Source organism: Triticum aestivum, chromosome 5B (assembly GCF_018294505.1).
Source record: "Triticum aestivum cultivar Chinese Spring chromosome 5B, IWGSC CS RefSeq v2.1, whole genome shotgun sequence".
NCBI classification, from domain to species: Eukaryota; Viridiplantae; Streptophyta; class Magnoliopsida; order Poales; family Poaceae; genus Triticum; species Triticum aestivum.
Genome location: NC_057807.1, coordinates 526,939,193 through 526,961,719, shown reverse-complemented (window position 1 = coordinate 526,961,719; position 22,527 = coordinate 526,939,193). Strand labels below are relative to the sequence as shown.

Here is a 22,527-nt window from a genome sequence, read left to right as displayed (position 1 = left end):
AGCTTTGACCAGTGGTCTCTTCCACCTGGTTGCGACAGGTCTGCCCACAGCAACATCCCCAAACACGTTCCGGACACAACCCACGACTAGATTCCCTCTGGTTCTACCGCACCCGCACGATTCCCATTCCAAGTGACGACGGCACTGCCGTCCGTGAAGGGGGCCCACACCACGGAGCCCCAAGACGGGTGTCTACGCATGTCACAACACTTTCACACATGCATCATGAGTTGTGCGATGTTTCGGTGGCATAGCTACGCCCCGAAGGTCACCCCGAATCCCAGTTGACCAAGAGATCTAGCCCTTTGACTTTTGCCGGACGGGCTTTGACCAGTGCTCTCTTCCACCTCGTTGCGACAGGTATGCCCATAGCAACATCCCCGAACACGGTCTGGACACAACCCACCACTAGATTCCCTCCGGTTCTACCGCACCCGCACGATTCCCCCTTCCAAGTGACGGCGGTGCTGCTGTCCATGGAGGGGGGCCACACCACGTAGCCCCAAGACAGGCGTCTACGCATGCCACAACACTTTCACACATGCATCAGGAGTCGTGCGATGTTTCGATGGCATATGTACGCCCCGTATGCCACAATCCCAGTTGACCAGGAGATCTAGGCCTTTGACTTTTGCCAGACGGGCTTTGACCAGTGGTCTCTTCCACCTGGTTGTGGCAGGTCTGCCCATAGCAACATCCCAGAACACGGTCTGGACACAACCCACCACTAGATTCCCTCCGGTTCTACAGCACCCGCATGATTCCCACTCCAAGTGATGACGCACTATCGTCCATGGAAGGGGGGGCCACACCACGGATCCCCAAGACGGGTGTCTACCACTAGTAAAAAAGGGGCAAATCTAAGACACATTAGTGCCGGTTTGATTTTGAGCCAGCACTAATGTGTCCATTAGTGCCGGTTCCAACGGCTAGCCGGCCACTCACATTAGTACCGGTTCGTGGCGAACCTTTAGCACCGGTTCGTGCCACGAACCGGTACTAAAGAGAGTGGTGGCAGGATGTTGTCAGTCTGGGGCCCGTCCAGCACCTTTAGTACCGGTTCGTGGCACGAACCGGTACTAAAGGTCGACATACATAAACCCTTCGTCCACCCGAGCTCGCTTTATTCTTCCCCTTTCCCCTCACTTCCTCTGTTCTTCCCCTCTCTTCCTCGAGCTCCTCACAAATTTTGCCCAAAATTTGTCAAGATTTGAAGGCCCCCATCCATTCAAATGATCACAAAGGTTAGCAACTTTGTCCTTTCAACTCTCATTGCTAGATTAGCTCTTGCAATGCTTTGTATAGTGATTAATTTGGGAGGAATTATATGTGCTAGTATTTTATTTATATGCAATTTGAGGTCAAAAATAACACTTAGTTTGCATATGTAGGTGTGGTTTACTTCGTGCCTTCTAAATGTCCGTCGTAACCACCATCGATCGCCCGCACCGTCCCGTCGCCGGCACCACCTTGTGGTGAGGCTCTTGTTCATGAATGTTTTACATTACCAAATTGATGTTTGTGTGATTTGGATATATAGTTACTCGTATAATTATCTTACCCGTACGTTGTTTGTTATACATAGTGCCATGGTTTTGATATCCGTCCCCGTCGGCCCTCGTCCTTGTTATGATTCGGATGTGGTATATTCTCTTTTAAAACTAGTTGTTGCATTTCGTGTTTATGACAAATTATGCCCATCAAGTTGACATAGATATTTTTATCTAGGAGGTATGTGAACTAGAAATTCCAACCGACCCTATTGTTGAGAGGTTAAATTTAGTTGAAAGAGAAAACGAGAAATTGAAAGAAAAATTGAAAAGAATTGAGGGGGATAAGATGGAATTGGAGCTGCATGTTGCCGATGTCGTCGATGATCACAAGATCAAGATGGAGAAAATGAGGTTGAAGATTAGAAAGGTTAGAAAATATGCCATTGATAGTGTGGCTTGTTATCATTATGTTGTTGGATTGTTACCTTAGTTGCGATCTTGATCGCATTTGTTGTTGCATTTAAATTCTTTAGCTAGAGCGTTATTTGTATGTTGCATTTAAGTAACTGTTGTATATGAATTTTATGTTTGAACTTTATGTATGAACTTGTATTAATTTGGTCTATTCGGTGTTCTGTAATGAAGATGAGCTGACAATGGATGTATGATGACCGATGCTCTCCCGAGTTCATTAATGGCGTGCATACTTTTCTGCTTGCCGCTGAGGCAAACAAGCGGGCAGATGGTTTTATGCCTTGTCCATGTGCTGGCTATAAGAATGGTCACAATTACTCTACGTCATTCACGTCCACCTATTTGAGTCCGGTTTCATGCCCCATTATAATGTTTGGACCAAGCACGGAGAAATAGGGGTTATGATGGAAGACAATGAAGAAGAAGAGGATGACGACGGCTATCCTGGCCATGGGTTCCCTGAATACGACGATACAACAATGGGGGAAGAAGCTGAGCCGGCAATGCAGGAAGAAGCTGAAGAAGAGGCATCAGATGAGCCCACTGATGATCTAGGTCGGGCCATTGCCGATGCAAAGAGAAACTGCGCAAGTAATTTGGAGAAGAAGAAGTTGCAGCGCATGTTAGAGGATCACAAGAAATTGTTGTACCCGAATTGCGAAGCTGACAAAAAAAAGTTGGGCACCACACTGGAATTGCTGCAAGGGAAGGCAGAGAATGGTGTATTTTGACAAGGGATTTGGAAAGTTGCTGGTAATGATAAAGAATATGCTTCCAAAGGACAACGAATTGCCCGAGAGTATGTATGAAGCAAAGAAGGCTGTCTGCCCTCTAGGGTTAGAGGTGCAGAAGATACATGCATGCCCTAATGAGTGCATCCTCTACCGCGGTGAGTACGAGAGGATTTGAACGCTTGCCCGGTATGCGGTGCATTGCGTTATAAGATCAGTCGCGATGACCCTAGTGATGTCGAGGGAGAGCGCCCCAGGAAGAAGATTCCTGCCAAGGTGATGTGGTATGCTCCTATAATACCATGGTTGAAACATTTGTTCCAAAACAAAGAGCATGCGAAGCCGATACGGTGGCATGGAGAAGACCGTAAGAAAGACGGAAAGTTGAGAGTACCCAGTGACGGTTCGCAGTGGAGAAAAATCGAGAGAAAATACTGGGAGGAGTTTGCAGGTGACCCAAGGAATGTATGGTTTGGTGTAAGCGCAGATGGCATTAATCCTTTTCAGGAGTAGAGCAGCAACCATAGCACCTGGCCTGTGACTCTATGTTTGTATAACCTTCCTCCTTGGTTGTGCATGAAGAGGAAGTTCATTATGATGCCAGTGCTCATCCAACGCCCTAAGCAACCCGGCAATGACATTGATGTGTACTTAAGGCCATTAGTTGAAGAACTATTACAGCTGTGGAATGGAACAGGTGTACGTGCGTGGGATGAGCACGGACAAGAAGAATTTGACCTAAAGGCGTTGCTATTCGTGACCATCAATGATTGGCCTGCTCTCAGTAACCTTTCAGGACAGACAAACAAGGGATACCACGGATGCACGCACTGTTTGGATGATACCGACATTATATATTTGGATAGTTTTAGGAGGAATGTGTACCTGGGACATCATCGATATCTTCCGACAAGGAATCCCGTAAGAAAGAAAGGCAAGCATTTCAAAGGTGAGGCGGATCACCGGACGAAGCCTCGCCACCGTACTGGTGCTGATGTACATGATATGGTCAAGGATTTGAAGGTAATCTTTGGAAAGTGTCCTGGTGGACAACCTGTTCCGAAGGACACTGACGGACACGCACCCATGTGGAAGAAGAAATCTATATTTTGGGACCTGCCATATCACTAGTAGATAAGGGGGCAATGGTCCAGGCCGGGCCAGCCCATTAGTCCCGGTTTAGTCCAGAACCGGGACCCATGGGGGCATTGGACCTGGTTCGTGAGCCCCGGGGGCCGGCCCGGCCACGTGGGCCATTGGTCCCGGTTCGTCTGGACCTTTTGGTCCCAGTTGGTGGCACGAACCGGGACTAATGGGCCTCGCTCCTAGCCCACCACCATTGGTCTCGGTTGGTGGGTTGAACCGGGACCAAAGGCTGCCCTTTAGTCCCGGTTCATCCCACCAACCGGGACCAATGGGTTGGTCCTCGTTGCGATCAGAGTTTAGTCCCACCTCGCCAACCGAAGGGCGCTCACACTTGTTTATCAGCCCCTCCCTCTCTGCCTTGTTGAGCTCCTCTCAAAGTGAAAATAGATGCCCTTATTCCGGGAATTTGACCTAAATTCATACTGAATTTCTCTGAAGTTAGTAGAAATTTAATATGAATTTAGGTTGAATTCTCTCTATGAGCGCATCTATGCTCATTTTTTTAGTAAAGTTAATCACAAACTTGTGATTCACACAAATTTCAAAGAATTCAAATTTTAACTATTCATGCCACCAACCGGATCATGCCACCAACCAGTTCATGCCACCAACCGGGACCAAGGATATGCCTATATATACCATGCCAAAATGAAAGAGAGGCGCAATGCTCATCTGCACGTTGCTTAGCTTCAAGCCAACGTGCAGGTGAGCATTGCGCTTCTCCCTTCATCGTCTCTACACTCAGGGCTCATAAACCGCTGCGAGTGCCTCTCGCTTGGCGAGGTGGGACTAAAAAACAGCTGCAGAAAGAATCAGCTAAAAAACTCTTTTACCGGTTCATGCCACGAACCGGTACTAAAAGGTGCTCGTGCGGCACCAGGCTTAAAATCTGTACCAAATAAAATGCCTTTGTAACAGCCTTAGAACTTGTACTGAAGGAATCAACTAAAAAGCTTTTATAAACCTCTAGTATTATTGAAACTAAAATTATATAGAATTTTGTTACAAATTTTAATAGCAAAAAGAATTATCATAAAAGAAAATAAATAAGTAATTAGAATTCTGTTCAAAACATTAAAAGCAAAGAATTATCATAAAAGAAAATAAATAAGTAATTAGAATTTTGTTACAAACTTTAATAGCAAAAAGAATTATCATAAAAGAAAATAAATAAGTAATTACAATTCTGTTCAAAACATTAAAATCAAAAAAGAATTATCATAAAAGAAAATAAATAAGTAATTAGAATTTTGTTACAAACTTTAATAGCAAAAAGAGTTATCATAAAAGAAAATAAATAAGTAATTAGAATTCTGTTCAAAACATTAAAAGCAAGAATAATTATCATAAAAGAAAAATAAATAAGTAATTAGAATTTTGTTACAAACTTTAATAGCAAAAAGAATTATCATAAAATAAATAAAGCAAAAAAGAAAACAAAAGAACTGGGAAAAATAAAAAAATGCCACCTACTCGGCCACCACGGCCTGAATACGACTAGAAACCCTATTAGGCCAGGATTCAGGCCCGCAGATGGACCAGCAGGCCCACAGGCAGAGACACAAGTTTAGGCTAGTAGGCCTACAATAGTGAGGAGTTCAAATGGGTGGGCAGAGTCGCTCTTACAAACAGGTGTGACCCCTCTTCAGCTAGCGAGGTGGGACTAAACTTTGGCCGCGATGCGGGTAGCACAGGGGCCATTGGTCCCGGTTGGTGGCACCAACCGGGACTAAAGGGGTGCAATGGTACCGGTTCGTGGCACCAACCGGTACCATTTCCCCCCCCTTTAGTCCCGGTTGGTGCCACCAACCGGGACCAAAGGCCTGGCACCAACCGGGACTAAAGGGTGCATTGGTCCCGGTTGGTCTCATGAACCGGGATCAATGCTCTGCCTATATAAGCAGCACTCGTGAAATTTTGGTTCAGTTCGTTCTTCCCCGCCCCCCTGACGCCGCCAGGCTGCTTGCCGTCGCCATCGTCGCCCCACGCCGTCCTGCGCCGCCCCGATCGACGCCGTCGCCGCCCCCTGCCCCGCGACGCCGCCCCGCCCCGCCCCGCCCTGCCCGTCGTCGCGCCGCCCCGCCCCTGCCCGTCGCTGCACCGCCCCGCCCCACGCCGCACCTCGTCGTCGCCATCGCCGTCACCGTCCCCGATACCGTCGTCGTGAGCAACTGATTTAATTTGATGTTGGTAGTTAGATTTTGTTAGATTTTTTTGTAGTTCATAGATTTTTTTGTTAGATGTGTAGTAATTTAGATGTGTACTTCATAGATTTTTTTGTTAGATTTTTTTTCATATTATGTAATTAATTTGTTCATATTGTGTTAGATTTTTTAATGATTTTTTCTGTTGTAATTTAGCTGTCAAATTTTTATGACTTTTTTCTGTTGTAATTTAGATGTCAATTTTGTTCATATTGTGTAAGTAATTTAGATGTCAAATTTTTATGATTTTTTTCTGTTCATAGAATTTTTATGATTTTTTTTTCTGTTGTAATTTTGTTCATAGAATTTTAATGATTTTTTTGTTCATAGTATTTTCTTTGTGAATTTGTTGTGTATGTATAGGAAAATTGTGAATGATTTAAGTCATTTATGAATATGTTGATATTTAGAATAGAGGAAAAGGCATAAAATAAGATGAGAAAGTGTTTAATATAATTAGTTAGAAAAATAATAGAACTATAGTTAAACTAGTTTATTTTTAGTAAGTACTACTTTATTTTATTTATAGCAAGTGCTTCATATATAGTTGAACTAGCTAGTTGATTTAATAAACTACTTTATTTAACTATATATAGAAGTAGTTCCCGCATCGACGTCGCGATGCCTATCCCGCATCCTCGGCGGTGGAGGCCTATTTGATCAAGGCCATGTTCGGGACTGGGCTCCGCCGGGCTAGTATTGGGAGGTGCTGAAGGAAATATGCCCTAGAGGCAATAATAAAGTTATTATTTATTTCCTCATATCATGATAAATGTTTATTATTCATGCTAGAATTGTATTAACCGGAAACATGATACAGGTGTGAATACATAGACAAACATATAATCACTAGTATGCCTCACTTGACTAGCTCATTGATCAAAGATGGTCATGTTTCCTGACCATAGACATGTGTTGTCATTTGATTAGTGGGATCACATCATTAGAAGAATGATGTGATTGACATGACCCATTTTGTTAGCCTAGCACTTGATCGTTTAGTATACTGCTATTGCTTTCTTCATGACTTATACAAAGTTCCTGCAACTATGAGATTGTGCAACTCCCGTGTACCGGAAGAACACTTTGTGTGCTACCAAACGTCACAACGTAACTGGGTGATTATAAAGGTGCTCTACAGGTGTTTCCAAAGGTTCATGTTGAGTTGGCATAATTCGAGATTAGGATTTGTCACTCCGATTGTCGGAGAGGTATCTCTGGGCCCTCTCGGTAATACTCATCACTTAAGCCTTGCAAGCATATAACTAATGAGTTAGTTATGAGATGACGTATTACAGAACGAGTAAGGAGACTTGCCGGTAACGAGATTGAACTAGGTATTGGATACCGACGATCAAATCTCGGGCAAGTAACATACCGATGACAATGGGAACAAAGTATGTTGTTATGCGGTTTGACCGATAAAGATCTTCGTAGAATATGTAGGAACCAATATGGGCATCCAGGTCCCGCTATTGGTTATTGACCAGAGACGTGTCTCGGGCATGTCTACATTGTTCTCGAACCGTAGGGTCCGCACGCTTAAGGATTCGATGACAGTTATATTATGAATTTATGTATTTTGATGTACCGAAGGTTGTTCGGAGTCCCGGATATGATCACGGACATGACGAGGAGTCTCGAAATGGTCGAGACATAAAGATTGATATATTGGACGGATATATTTGGACACCGGAAAGGTTTCAGGAGAGTTTGGGAATATACCGGAGCTCCGGGAGGTTACCGGAACCCCCCGGTAAGTATATGGGCCTTATTGGGCCCAAGTGGAAGGAAGGGAAAAGGAGCAAGGGAGGGGGGCACGCCCCCCAAGCCCAATCCGAATTGGGGGGGGGGGGGCCGCCCCCCCCCCTTTCCTTTCTCCTTCCCCCTCTTCCTTCCTACTACTAGTACTCCTTCCTTCCCCCTCCAACTTGGATTAGGAAAAAGAGAGGAAACCTACTTGGAGTGGGTTTCCTCCTCCTATGGCGCCCCCCCCCCCTTGGGCCGGCCTCCTCCTCCCTCCCTCCTTTATATACGGGGGTAGGGGGCACCCTAGACACACAAGTTGATCATTGATCATTCCTTAGCCGTGTGCGGTGCCCCCTCCACGATATTACACCTCGATCATATTGTAGCGGTGCTTAGGCAAAGCCCTGCGATAGGAGAACATCAAGATCGTCACCACGCCGTCGTGCTGACGGAACTCCCCCTCGGTGCCTCTCCTGGATTGGAGATCGACGGTGCGTCATCGAGCTGTATGCGTGTCAAGAACTCGGAGGTGCCGGAGTAACGGTGCTTGGATCAGTCGGACCGGGAGGACGTACGACTACTTCCTCTATGTTGCGTCAATGCTTCCGCTTCGGTCTTCGAGGGTACGTAGACAACACTCTCCCCTCGTTGCTATATCATCACCATGATCTTGCGTGTGCGTAGGAAATTTTTTGAAATTACTACGTTCCCCAACAGTGGCATCCGAGCCTAGGATCTATGCGTTGATTTTATATGCACGAGTAGAACACAAGTGAGTTGTGGATGATATAAGTCATACTGCCTACCAGCATGTCATACTTTGGTTCAGCGGTATTGTTGGATGAAGCGGCCCGGACCGACATTACGCGTACGCTTATGCGAGACTGGTTTTACCGTCGTGCTTTGCACACAGGTGACTAGCGGGTGTCTGTCTCTCTCACTTTAGTTGAACCGAGTGTGGCTACGCCCGGTCCTTGTGAAGGTTAAAACGGAGTCTATTTGACAAACTATCGTTGTGGTTTTGATGCGTAGGTAAGAACGGTTCTTTCTAAGCCCATAGCAGCCACGTAAAATTTGCAACAACAAAGTAGAGGGCGTCTAACTTGTTTTTGCAGGGCATGTTGTGATGTGATATGGTCAAGACGTGATGCTATATTTTATTGTATGAGATGATCATGTTTTGTAACCGAAGTTATCGGCGACTGGCAGGAGCCATATGGTTGTCGCTTTATTGTATGAAATGCAAACGCCCTGTAATTGCTTTACTTTATCACTAAGCGGTAGCGATAGTCGTAGAAGCAATACATGGCGTAAACGATAACGATGCTACGATGGAGATCAAGGTGTCGCACCGGTGACGATGGTGGTCATGACAGTGCTTCGAAGATGGAGATCACAAGCACAAGATGATGATGGCCATATCATATCACTTATATTGATTGCAAGTGATGTTTATCCTTTATGCATCTTATCTTGCTTTCATTGATGGTAGCATTTTAAGATGATCTCTCACTAAAATTATCAAGTAGTGTTCTCCCTGAGTATGCACCGTTGCCAAAGTTCGTCGTGCCGAGACACCACGTGATGATCGGGTGTGATAAGATCTACGTCCATCTACAACGGGTGCAAGCCAGCTTTGCACACGCAGAATACTCAGGTTAAACTTGACGAGCCTAGCATATGCAGATATGGCCTCGGAACACGGAGACCGAAAGGTCGAGCGTGAATCATATAGTAGATATGATCAACATAATGATGTTCACCATTGAAAACTACTCCATCTCATGTGATGATCGGTTATGGTTTAGTTGATTTGGATCACGTGATCACTTAGATGACTAGAGAGATGTCTGTCTAAGTGGGAGTTCTTAAGTAATATGATTAATTGAACTTAAATTTATCATGAACTTAGTCCTGGTAGTATTTTGTAAATTATGTTATAAGATCAATAACTTGCGTTGTTGCTTTCATATGTTTATTTTGATATGTTCCTAGAGAAAATTTTGTTGAAAGATGTTAGTAGCAATGATGTGGATTGGATCGGTGATCTGAGGTTTATCCTCATTGCTGCACTGAAGAATTATGTCCTTAATGCACCGCTAGGTGACAGACCTATTGCAGGAGCAGATGCAGACGTTATGAACGTTTGGCTAGCTCAATATGATGACTACTTGATAGTTTTGTGCACCATGCTTTATGGCTTAGAATCGGGACTTCAAAGATGTTTTGAACATCATGGACCATATGAGATGTTCCAGGAATTGAAGTTAATATTTCAAGCAAATAACCGAGTTGAGAGATATGAAGTCTCCAACAAGTTCTATAGCTAAAAGATGGAGGAGAATCGCTCAACTAGTGAGAAAGTGCTCAGATTGTCTGGGTACTACAATCGCTTGAGTCAAGTGGGAGTTAATCTTCCAGATAAGATAGTGATTAACAGAATTCTCTAGTCACCATCACTAAGTTACTAGAACTTCGTGATGAACTATAGTATGCAAGGGATGACGAAAACGATTCCCGAGCTCTTCGTGATGTTGAAATCGACGAAGGTAGAATCAAGAAAGAGCACCAAGTGTTGATGATTGACAAGACCACTAGTTTCAAGCGAAGGGCAAAGGGAAAGAAAGGGAACTTCAAGTGGAAAGACAAGCAAGTTGTCACTCCTGCGAAGAAGCCCAAAAGCTGGACCATAGCCTGAAACTGAGTGTTTACACTGCAAAGGTAATGGTCACTGGAAGCGGAAATGCCCTGAATATTTTGGTGGATAAGAAGGATGGCAAAGTGAACAAGGGTATATTTAATATACAGGTTATTGATGTGTGCTTTACTAGTGTTTATAGTAGCCCCTGAGTATTTGATACTTGTTCGGTTGCTAAGATTAGTAACTAGAAACAGGAGTTACAGAATAAACAAAGACTAGTTGAAGGGGAAGTGACGATGAGTGTTGGAAGTAGTTCCAAGATTGATGTGATCATCATCGCACACTCCCTATACTTTTGGGATTAGTGTTAAACCTGAAGAAATGTTATTATGCGTTTGCGTTGAGCATGAATATGATTTGATCATGTTTATTGCAATACGGTTATTCATTTAAAATCATAGAATAATTGTTGTTCTATTTAAATGAATAAAACCTCCAATGGTCATCTACACCCAACGAAAATAGTTTGTTGGATCTCGATCGTAGTGATGCACATATTCATAATATTGATGCCAAAAGATGCAAAGTTAATAATGATAGTGCAACTTATTTGTGGCACTGCCGTTTTGGTCATATCGGTGTAAAGCGCATGAAGAAACTCCATAAAGATGGATTTTCGGAATCACTTGGTTATGAATCATTTGATGCTTGTGAACCGTGCCTTTTGGGCAAGATGACTGAAACTCCGTTCTTCGGAACAATGGAACGAGCTACTGACTTATTGGAAATAATACATACTGATGTATGCAGACCAATGAGTATGAAGCCTCGTGGCAAGTATCGTTATTTTCTGACCTTCACAAGATGATTTGAGCAGATATGGGTATATCTACTTGATGAAACATAAGTCTGAAATAGTTGAAAGGTTCAAAGAATTTCAGAGTGAAGTGGAAAAATCATCGTAATAAGAAAATAAAGTTTCTGCTATCTGATCGCGGAGACAAATATTTGAGTTACGAGTTTGGTCTTCAATTAAAACAATGTGGAATAGTTTCACAGCTCACGCCACCTGGAACACCACAACGTTATGGTGTGTCCGAACGTTGTAACCGCACTTTATTGGATATGGTGCGATCTATGATGTCTCTTACTGATTTACCAATATTGTTTTGGGGTTATGCATTAAAGACATCTGCATTCACATTAAAAGTGCACCATCTAAATCCGTTGAGACGACAACATATGAACTGTGGTTTAGCAAGAAACCCAGGTTGTCGTTTCTTAAAGTTTGGGGCTGTGATGCTTATGTGAAAAAGTTTCATCCTGATAAGCTCAAACCCAAATCGGAGAAGTGCGTCTTCATAGAATACCCAAAGAAAATTGTTGGGTACACCTTCTATCACAGATCCGAAGGCAAGATATTCGTTGCTAAAAATGGATCCTTTCTAGAGAAGGAGTTTCTCTCGAAAGAAGTGAGTGGGAAGAAAGTAGAGCTTCATAAGGTTATTTGTACCTTCTCCCGAATTGGAAAGTAGTTCATCACGGAAATCAGTCCCAGTGATTCCTAAACCAATTAGTGAGGAAGCTAATGATGATGATCATGAAACTTTAGATCAAGTTACTACAAAACCTCGTAGGTCTTCCAAAGTACAGTCCGCACCAGAGTAGTACGGTAATACTGTTCTGGAAGTCATGTTACTAGACCATGATGAACCTACGAACTATGAGGAAGCGATGATGAGCCCAGATTCCGCGAAATGGCTTGAGGCCATAAAATCTGAGATATGATCCATGTATGAGAACAAAGTATGGACTTTGATTGACTTGCTCGATGATCAGCAAGCCATGTTAAATAAATGGATCTTCAAGAGGAATACGGACACTGATAGTAGTGTTACTGTCCACTAAGCTCGACTTGTTGCAAAAGTTTTTCAACAAGTTCAAAGGGTTGAATACGATGAGATTTTCTCACTCGCATCGATGCTTAAGTCTGTCTGAATCATGTTAGCAATTGCCCCATTTTATGAAATCTGGCAAATGGATGTCAAAACTGCATTCCTTAATGGATTTATTAAAGAAGAGTTGTATATGATGCAACCAGAAGGTTTTGTCAATCCTAAAGATGCTAACAAAGTGTGCAAGCTCCAGCAATCCATCAATGGACTGGTGCAAGCATCTCGGAGTTGGAATATACACTTTGATGAGTTGATCAAAGCATATGGTTTTATACAGACTTTTAGAAAGGCCTGTATTTACAAGAAAGTGAGTGGGAGCACTACAACATTTCTGATAAGTATATGTGAATGACATATTGTTGATCGGAAATAATGTAGAATTATTCTGCAAAGCATGAAAGGATACTTGAATAAGAGTTTTTCAAAGAATGACCTCGGTGAAGTTGCTTACACATTGAGCATCAAGATCTATATAGATAGATCAAGACGCTTGATAAGATTTTTCAATAATTACATACCTTGATAAAATTTTGAAATAGTTCAAAATGGAACAGTCAAAGAAGGAGTTCTTGCCTGTGTTGCAAGGTGTGAAGTTGAGTAAGACTCAAGACCCGACCATGGCAGAAAATAGAAAGAGAATGAAAAGTTATTCCCTATGCCTCAGTCATAGGTTCTATAAAGTATGCTATGCTGTGAACCAGACATATTGTATACCTTTCTCTGAGTTTGGCAAAGGAATACAATTTTGATCTAATAGTAGATCACTGGACAGCGGTCAAGAATATCCTTAGTAAAGACTAAGGAGATGTTTCTCGATTATGGAGGTGATAAAAGAGTTCGTTGTAAAAGTTACATCGGTGCAAACTTTTACACTGATCCAGATGACTCTAAGTCTCAACCTGGATACATATTGAAAGTGGGAGCAATTAGCTAGAGTAGCTCCGTGCAGAGCATTGTGGCCATAAAATATTTGCAAAATACATACGGCTCTGAATGTGACAGACCCGTTGACTAAGCTTCTCTCACGAGCAAAACATGATCACAACTTAGTACTCTTTGGGTGTTAATCACATAGCGATGTGAACTAGATTATTGACTCTAGTAAACCCTTTGGATGTTGGTCACATGATGATGTGAACTATGGGTGTTAATCATATACAGATATGAATATTGATGTTAAATCACATGGAGATGTGAACTAGATTATTGACTCTAGTGCAAGTGGGAGACTGAAGGAAATATGACCTAGAGGCAATAATAAAGTTATTATTTATTTCCTTATTTCATGATAAATGTTTATTATTCAAGCTAGAATTGTATTAACCGGAAACATAATACATGTGTGAATACATAGACAAACATAGTGTCACTAGTATGCCTCCACTTGACTAGCTCGTTTATCAAAGATGGTCATGTTTCCTAGCCATGGACAAAAGAGTTGTCATTTGATTAACGGGATCACATCATTAGGAGAAAGATGTGATTGACATGACCCATTCTGTTAGCCTAGCACTTGATCGTTTAGTATACTGCTATTGCTTTCTTCATGACTTATACAAAGTTCCTGCAACTATGAGATTGTGTAACTCCCGTTTGCCGGAAGAACACTTTGTGTGCTACCAAACGTCACAACGTAACTGGGTGATTATAAAGGAGTACTACAAGTGTCTCCGAAGGTACATGTTGAGTTGGCGTATTTCGAGATTAGGTTTTGTCACTCCGATTGTCGGAGAGGTATCTCTGGGCCCTCTCGGTAATGCACATCACAATAAGCCTTGCAAGCAATGTGACCAATGAGTTGGTTACGTAACGAGTAAAGAGACTTGCCGGTAACGAGATTGAACTAGGTATTGGATACCGACGATCGAATCTCGGGCAAGTAACATACCGATGACAAAGGGAACAACGTATGTTGTTATGCGGTTTGACCGATAAAGATCTTCGTAGAATATGTAGGAACCAATATGGGCATCCAGGTCCCGCTATTGCTTATTGACCGAGAATGGTTTTAGGTCATGTCTACATAGTTCTCGAACCCGTAGGGTCCGCACGCTTAACGTTTCGATGACAGTTTTACTATGAGTTTATAAGTTTTGATGTACCGAAGTTTGTTCGGAGTCCCGGATGTGATCACGGACATGATGAGGAGTCTCGAAATGGTCGAGACATAAGGATTGATATATTGGACGACTATATTCGGACACCGGAGAGGTTCCGGTAGTTTTCGGAGAAAAACCGGAGTACCAGAGTGTTACCGGCACCCCCCCCCGGGAAGTAATGGGCCTTAATGGGCCCTATTGGAGGAAGAGAGGGGCCGGCCAGGGCAAGTGGCGCGCCCCCTCCCCTTGAGTCCGAATAGGACAAGGAAGGGGGGGCGGCGCCCCCCTTGCCTTCCCCCACTCCTACTCCTTCCTTCCCCCTCCTTCTTGGACTAGGAAAAGGAGGGGGGAAACCTACTTGGAGTAGGTTTCCCCCTCCTAGGGCGCGCCTCCCCTTAGGCCGGCCCCCTCCTCCCTCCCTCCTTTATATACGGGGGCGGGGGGCACCACATAGACACCCAAGTTGATCTACGGATCGTTCCTTAGCCGTGTGCGGTGCCCCTTCCACCATATTCCACCTTGGTCATATCGTCGCGAAGCTTAGGCGAAGCCCTGCGCCGGTAGAACATCAAGATCATCACCACGCCGTCGTGCTGACGGAACTCTCCCTCGACACTCGGCTGGATCGGAGTTCGAGGGACGTCATCGAGCTGAACGTGTGCTGAACTCGGAGGCTCCGTACGTTCGGTGCTTGGATCGGTCAGATCGTGAAGACGTACGACTACATCAACCGCGTTGTGCTAACGCTTCCGCTTACGGTCTACGAGGGTACGTGGACATACACTCTCCCCTCTCGTTGCTATGCCATCACCATGATCTTGCGTGTGCGTAGGAAATTTTTTGAAATTACTACGTTCCCCAACATTGGGTCCCTGTGGATACACCTCCAATTCTTCCCCCATGTGAGCTTAACATAGTTATTAAGTAATTTATATTGTTTATTTCAAAATAGTTGACACCTTATTTCCATTGACAGCTTATTTTCATTCTTCAAAGAATGTGTGGAAGATGGTAGACAAAACCCACTACACCGATGGCTCCGAATTAACTTATAGGGAGAAAAATCATCTGATCGCATTTGGTACTGATCTTGAGAATTACAATGTCTACAATCGAAATCCTCGACATTATGGTCAATACGTGCCACTAGTGCATGTGTTGAGCTAAGGTAACTACCATGGAGATACCCTGGTAAGATTTTTTACTATTACGACATCCGTGCATCTTTTTGCACACTTCTAAAACTAGTACATCATTGCTAACTACGAAGTTATTACTATGTTTTTCAACAAATAATACTGAATGATTGTGTGCCCTATCTGATGTATACGCACGGTACCCTTCATGTTTTGAACATACAACCAGGTCTTCCTACGAATCTCAACTATCCATACCGGGTTTCTAAAAGAAGTGGAGACATGACAATCAAAGAATGGAAAAAATGTATGGACAGTCATTAGGAGCTTCTTGGAAGCAAAAGGCAGCGAAGCGCAAGAATTGGAGACAGGATGATCTCCATTATTCATAATGGAGAGTCAGGGTCTATATTGTTTTATGCTATTTTACCTTAAGGGTGTTCAGGTCCTACCTGATACTGATGATCATGTGCTAAGAACAATTATGTAGGGTTGGGTTCGATAACTATGAGGATGATGATCGTATGACTTATTATTAATAACGAGTAGAAGTTGTATGATGATGCATGATTAGTAGGACTTGTTATTATATATGATGATGTATGATGCAAGCATGCATGAGTTATTATATCAGCGGGTGAAATGAACATAGCAGCAGCGTCAATAAACCAAGGACGAAGATATAAGAGAGGACACTTCTCTCTATTAGCTAGCTAATAACAACCTAAAAATAACCCCCAAAACCGCTAAAGCATCCCGTTTTTTTTAAAAAAGAAAAACATCAGCTCCAGTGAGCTGCTGACGCGTGGATGCCTTTTGGTCCCGGTTGCTGCCACCAACCAGAACCAAAGGCCCCCCTGCCAGGGCTCGGCGCACCGGCCACGTGGAGGCCCATCTGTCCCGGTTCGTGTTAGAACTGGGACTAAAGGGGGGAGGTATTAGTAACGACCCATTAGTCCCGGTTCATGAACCGGGACTAAAGGCCCTTACGAATCGGGACAAATGCCCCCTTTTCTACTGGTGTATTGGAAAGACCTAGAGGTCCGCTCCGCAATCGATGTGATGCACGTGACGAAGAATCTTTGCGTGACCCTGCTTGGATTTTTGGGCGTGTATGGGAAGAAAAAAGATACACCAGAGGCACGGGAGGACCAGCAACATATGCACGGAAAAGACGGCATACATCACGGTCAGGCCAGCTACGCTCTTACCAAAGAAGAGAACGAAATCTTCTTTGAATGCATGTTCAGCATGAAGGTACCGTCTGGCTTCTCGTCGAATATAAAGGGAATAATAAATATGGTAGAGAAAAAGTTCCAGAACCTAAAGTCTCATGACTGCCACGTGATTATGACGCAACTCCTTCCGGTTGCATTGAGGGGGCTTCTACCAGAAAAGGTTCGATTAGCCATTGTGAAGCTATGTGCATTCCTCAATGCAATCTCTCAGAAGGTAATTGATCCAGAAATCATACCAAGGTTACAGAATGATTTGGTGCAATGTCTTGTCAGTTTCGAGTTGGTGTTCCCATCATCCTTCTTCAACATCATGACACACGTCCTAGTTGACCTTTGCGAAGTGATTAACGTTTTGGGTCCTGTATTTCTACACAATATGTTCCCCTTTGAGAGGTTCATGGGAGTCTTGAAGAAATATGTTCATAACCGTGCTAGGCCAGAAGGAAGCATCTCGAAGGGCCATGAAAATGAGGAGGTCATTGAGTTTTGTATTGACTTTATTCCTGACCTTAAGCCGATTGGTGTTCCTGAATCGCGGCATAAGGGCAGACTGGATGGAAAAGGCACGCTAGGAGGGCATCAAATAATATGTATGTACGGACATTCTCTCACTGAAGCACACTACATAGTTCTACAGAATTCTGCCTTGATGGCTCCGTATATGGAGGAACACAAGAATTTTCTACACTCCAAACACCCGAAGAAGTCTGACGACTGGATTACACGTGAACAACCAAGGACTTTTGCCGGTTGGTTGCAAAAACGTGCCATGAATGATGGCGATATTCAAAATGACCTGTACTCGCTGTCCCAGTTACCATCTTCGAATATAATGACTTTCAAAGGGTACAAGATAAATGGGAATACATTTTACACGATCGCCCAAGATAAGAAGAGCACCAACCAAAACAGTCATGTCCGCTTTGATGCAACAACCAACACGGGAAAGGAAACATATTATGGTTACATAGAGGACATATGGGAACTTAACTATGGAGGTGATTTGAAGGTCCCTTTGTTTCGGTGCAAATGGGTCAATATGACACGAGGCGGGGTAACGGAAGACCCGCAGTATGGAATGACAACAGTGGATCTCAACAATCTTGCGTATGCAGACGAACCATTCGTCGTAGCCAATGATGTGGCGCAGGTTTTTTATGTGAAAGACATGTCTACCAGGCTGAGAAAAAGAAAAGATAAGGAAGCGAATTGATCATACGACGAGACAAAGCGCCACATAGTTCTTTCAGGAAAAAGAAACATCGTGGGAGTGGATGACAAGACAGACATGTCAGAAGATAATGAAAAGTTTGATGAAATTGCTCTATTCACAGTGAATATTGACCCGAGCATCCAGTTAAATGATGAAGATTTTCCATGGCTACGACGCAAAGGGACACATGCGAAGAAAAAGTGTCACACCCAAAGATCTGGGATGTGATCGGCTTCACTATCATCACTTTCTTCTGTGTTTCACACCCAGGAGGGAATCTCTGTAATAGTTAGGGTAGTTATATGTTTTGGCATTTTAAACGCGAAGAAATTTTATGTGCGAACAAATTCTTTCATGCATTTAATGATTTTTTCCAGCTAAATGACCCTGAAATTGAAAAGCATTTCAAATGAACTCAGAAAAGGTTGAAAGTTGGCATGGTATCATAATTTCATCCACATAGCATGTTCAAAAAAGTAGAGAGGGTTATGGCAAAAACTGGATGCACTTCGTGTATAAAATGGACAATCTCTTTCAAAGTATCAGGGTTTTCGACGAAAACTCATATGTTACAAAGGCATTTCATTTTTTAAATATAATGATAAAACACACTGAGGGAGTCCTGGACTAGGGGGTGTCCAGATAGCCGGACTATCATCATCGGCCGGACTCCAAGACTATGAAGATACAAGATTGAAGACTTCTTCCCGTGTCTGGATCGGACTTTCCTTGGCGTGGAAGGCAAGCTTGGCAATACGGATATGTAGATCTCCTACCATTGTAACCGACTCTGTGTAACCCTAGCCCTCTCCGGTGTCTACATAAACCAAAGGGTTTTAGTCCGTAGGACGAACAACCATTACAACAATCATACCATAGGTTAGCTTCTAGGGTTTAGCCTCCTTGATCTCGTGGTAGATCCACTCTTGTACTACCCATATCATCAATATCAGTCAAGCAGGAGTAGGGTTTTATCTCCATCGAGAGGGCCCGAACCTGGGTAAAAACATAGTGTCCCTTGTCTCCTATTACCATCCGCCTAGACGCACAGTTCGGGACCCCCTACCCGAGATCCGCCGGTTTTGACACCGACATTGGTGCTTTCATTGAGAGTTCCTCTGTGTCGTCACTGATAGGCTTGATGGCTCCTTCGATCATCAACAACGACGCAGTCCAGGGTGAGACTTTTCTCCCCGGACAGATCTTCGTATTCGGCGGCTTTGCATTGCGGGCCAATTCGCTTGGCCATCTGGAGCAGATCGAAAGCTACGCCCCTGGCCATCAGGTCAGATTTGGAAGCCCAAACTTCACGGCTGACATCCTCGGGGACTTGATCTTCGATGGATTCGAGCCACAGCCGAGCGCGCCGCACTGTCACGATGGGCATGATTTAGCTCTGCTGCCGGACAGTGCCCTGGAGGCCGCACATGAGTCCGCTCCGATCCTTCTTTCGGAGCCGACCGTGCAGATCGAGGACGGGTGGCTAGACACCGCCTCGGGGGCTGAAACCTCTACGGCGATGGAGCCGAATACTGACCTTGTCCCTTGTAAAGCACATGACTCCGAGGTACCGGACTCTTCGCCGGACTCCGAACCTCCTGCACCCCTACCAATCGAATCCGATTGGGCGCCGATCATGGAGTTCACCGCCGCAGACATCTTTCAGTACTCACCCTTTGGCGACATCCTGAATTCGCTAATGTATCTCTCGTTATCAGGAGAGCCCTGGCCGGACTGCGGTCAGGACGGTTGGGATGCAGACATCGAAGAAATTCAAAGCCCACCCACCACCCACTTTGTAGCCACTGTCGCCGATCTAACCGACATGCTAGATTACGACTCCGAAGACATCGACGGTATGGACGACGATGCCGGAGACGACCAAGAACCAGCGCCTACTGGGCACTGGAAAACCACCTTAACTCATGATGTATACATGGTGGACACACCAAAAGGAAGCGATAACGAGGAACAACGGGACGCGGCTAAGGATAATTCGCCCGAAAAACAATCAAAGCGGCGATGCAAGCGCCGCCCGAAGTCCCGCCTCGATAACAACAACACTAATAATGACCCAGCCGTAGAGCAGGGAAAACCAGTGGACGACGGACATGCAACGAAGCAACCATCTGAACAAGATGAATCGGATAATCAACCCATTCTCGGCGAAAACAACAGTCCATGCGATCTCACGCTGGACACATCACCGGAGCATAAGAACCTTCACAAAAGGCTCGTTGCCACTGCAAGAAGTTTGAAGAAGCAGAAACGGAAGCTCAAAACAGCGGAAGACGTACTCAGAATGAGGTGGAGCAAAGTACTCAAGACCGCAGACAAATACGGCAATAGTTACCAAGCAAAGAGCTACCCGAAGCGCAAGCTGCTGCCCGAATTCGACGAGGAGGCTGTAGAGCCACCACAATCAAAAAGCAAAGAGGCCGCCTGGCCGGATAGATGACCAGATGATAGGCCAAGAGCGGCAAGCGGCGCCGCACACAAGCCGATACATGACACACATAAATATCCTCGCAAAAAGGATGGCCCGGTCAGGTCCATTTATGGGCCAAAAGAGGGCCCCAGAGAGCAACACAACACGCCAAGTGTTCGAAGATAACGGCACACCTAAATACAGGGGCGCCGCACACCCACTATGTTTCACCGACGAGGTACTGGATCATGAATTTCCAGCGGGATTCAAACCCGTAAACATAGAGGCATATGACGGAACAACAGACCCCGGAGTCTGGATTGAGGACTACATCTTACACATACACATGGCAAGAGGAGACGATCTCCATGCCATAAAATACTTACCCCTCAAGCTCAAAGGGCCAGCTCGGCATTGGCTCAAAAGCCTCCCAGAAAATACCATTGGAAGTTGGGAAGAGCTCGAGGATGCGTTTAAAGCAAATTTTCAGGCGACTTATGTCCGCCCTCCGGATGCAGATGATTTAAGTCACATAACTCAATAGCCCGGAGAGTCAGCGCGCAAATTCTGGAACAGGTTCCTCACCAAAAAGAACCAAATAGTCGACTGTCCGGACGCCGAAGCCATAGCAGCTTTTAAACATAACGTCCGAGATGAATGGCTCGCCAGACACCTCAGCCAGGAAAAACCAAGAACGATGGCCGCGCTAACGAGCCTCATGACCCGCTTTTGCGCGGGAGAAGATAGCTGGCTAGCAAGATGCAGTACCAGCGACCCGAGTAAATCCGAGGTTAGAGATGGAAATGGGAAATCACGACGCAGAAAAGATCAGCGCATGAATAAGGAAAATGGCCCAAAGAACATGGCGGTCAACACCGGATTCAAAAGCTCTCGGCCGAACAGCAAAACAATGCCTCTTAAGGACAAAGTGACGAGCTATCCAACCTACACAAAATCTTGGATAGGATATGCCAAATTCACAGTACCCCCGGGAAGCCCGCAAACCACACCCGCAGAGATTGTGGGGTCTTCAAGCAGTCCGGTCGACTCAACGCCGAACACAAGGGGCTCGACACACTGAGCAAGGACGATGACGAACCTCACAAGAAGAGCGCCGGACAACAAAAAAACTTCCCACAACAGGTCAAAACAGTGAATTGACTTCAAGTGACCACAAGGAAAAATAGGGCGGCACCCGCCAAAGCGCATGCCGCACGGTCCACCCCAGCGGAATTCCGAGATTGGATGTCAAAACCAATTACTTTTCGACCACCTGGATTACTCCAGAAGTATTTGAAACGCGGGATGGACTGCTCCGATATTGGATCCGATAATCGACGGACTACAATTTACACAAGTCGTAATGGATGGCGGCAGCGACTTAAACCTGCTATATCCGGACACAATCCGCAAATTGGGGATAGACCCTACTAAAATTCGCCATAGCCGCACTTCCTTCAAAGGAGTGACGCCAGGCCCTTACGCCAGGTGCACGGGCTCCTTACTACTAGAAGTTGTGTTTGGTTCACCCGGCAACTTCCGTTGCGAAAAGCTAATCTTCCATGTCGCCCCATTTAAAAGTATCCATCAAGCACTATTGGGACGTGAAGCTTTCGCCCGCTTTAACGCAATACCGCACTACGCGTCCCTTACACTTAAAATGCCCGGTCCACGCGGCATCATCTCCTTACAAGGTCGCTCAAGACCCCGGACACGTCTAGGCAAGTCCGGTACAAATAAATCAGGGGCTTCCTAGCCACATACCCCTTCACAGGGGCTGTGCATATGAACGATAAGAGCCAATAAAAGCTCAACTTTATTCCTTTATTCATACTCTATTTTAAATACATTTTTCGCATGATTTCTTTTCAAACTAAGTTCCTCTCTTTTACAGATGAACAACGTGCTACACCCGTCCAGGATACAGCACAACGGAGACACAGGCGCAGACGTGCAGCAGGGACCCGTTGCAAGGATTCTTTTCAGATTAAGACCCTGTGTAAACCTTTTTTCACTGTCT

General features: G+C 44.7%; 1 pseudogene; it reads left to right on the top strand.

Moving 5' to 3' along the window:
• Nucleotides 1-21,777: 21,777 nt before the first annotated feature.
• On the top strand, nt 21,778-22,263 carry LOC123114961 (uncharacterized; annotated as a pseudogene).
• The last annotated feature ends 264 nt before the right edge of the window (nt 22,264-22,527 follow it).